A 1482-nucleotide genomic window follows, 5' to 3' on the forward strand; every position below is an offset into this window, starting at 1 on the left:
TTTTTTGAGACGGAGTCTTGCTCTGTCACCAGGCTTGAGTGCAGTGGCACAATCTCAGCTCACTGCAACCTCTGTCTCCTGGGTTCAAGCAATTCTTCTGCCTCAGCCGCTCTAGTAGCTGGGATTACAGGTGCGTACCACCACACGTGGCTAGTTTTTGTATTTTTAGTAGAGACAAGGTTTCTCCACGTTGGCCAGGCTGGTCTCAAACTCCTGACCTCAGGCAGTCCACCCACCTCGGCCTCCCAAAGTGCTGGGATTACAAGTGAGAGCCACCGTGCCCAGCCTACGTATTTCTTAAGTTTGAGAAATGCTCTGTGATGATTTGGTATTTTAGGACACTCCCCCTCCTCAAATCAAATATAAAAATTAGGCTGTAAAGTGTCTGTCTTTCCCCACTCCCATAGATTCTCACTTTAAACTGGAAATGTTTTTAAACTAGGAAACTTCATTAATTGATTTGAAGGATCAACTTAGAATAGAAGGATATATTGTACAAGGGCATTGTTTCAACAAATTTATTCTACGAGTGTTAGTGAGGCACCTAGTAAGTATTAGGCATTGTGCTGGGTGATGAGATAGAGCAGTGAACAAGCACAAAGTCCCTGCTCTCGTGGAGTTTACGTTCTGGCAAGGGATAATAAATGTATTTATTTATAAATATGTAATATGATGGATAATGAGAAGACTAAGAAGAAAGAGAATGTAAGATAAAAGGGGCAGAGTGCCTAGCAGATGCTATTTCCGTTAAGTTGATCAGGCAAGACCTCTCTGATAGGGTGCCATTTGACTAGAGACCTGAATGAAGGAAAGGAGTAAGCCATGTGGTATCTGGGGAGAGAGATTCCAGGACAGCTTCTCAGTTCAACCCTCTGTATAGGAAAGTTACTTTAAGATTTAGAGTATGTTTCCTCCCAGCTGTGCTTGTGCAGAACATGGCAGCAAGTACACAAAGAGTAGGTAATAAGCCAAGTAATCTAGAATCAACTGTGATGGTTAATACCCTCCAAAAGTGTAAATAAATTAATCTCTGCATTTATTAAAGAAAAAGATTCATGTGAATGATAGGAAATTGTTTTGCTAAAATCCTAATTTTCTATGCCAGCCCGTATAAAAGCATTTAGTTGTCATTGTGTTAACTTTATCTTTTCATCATCAGCGATGTTTTTCCAACAACGAAATACATTGTATGTGATTTCAAGAAAACAACTATGAAATAGTTCTACTTCCTGAGTTTTTTGACATTGGTTATGATCCTTAAGATTTAGGTGATGAGGCTGGGCGCGGTGGCTCAAGCCTGTAATCCCAGCACTTTGGGAGGCCGAGATGGACGGATCACGAGGTCAGGAGATCGAGACCATCCTAGCTAACACGGTGAAACACCGTCTCTACTAAAAAATACAAAAAACTAGCCGGGCGAGGTGGCGGGCACCTGTAGTCCCAGCTACTCGGGAGGCTGAGGCCGGAGAATGGCCTAAACCC

At 42.4% G+C, this 1482-nt stretch overlaps 1 protein-coding gene across 1 annotated transcript in view; it reads left to right on the plus strand.

The window, feature by feature from the left end:
* FAM175B (family with sequence similarity 175, member B) overlaps nt 1–1482 on the plus strand; it is a 29109-nt gene that overhangs the window by 3048 nt on the left and 24579 nt on the right. The gene's annotated exons all lie outside the window — the stretch shown is intronic.

Source organism: Mandrillus leucophaeus, unplaced genomic scaffold, assembly GCF_000951045.1.
Source record: "Mandrillus leucophaeus isolate KB7577 unplaced genomic scaffold, Mleu.le_1.0 Scaffold299, whole genome shotgun sequence".
In the NCBI taxonomy this organism is placed as follows: Eukaryota; Metazoa; Chordata; class Mammalia; order Primates; family Cercopithecidae; genus Mandrillus; species Mandrillus leucophaeus.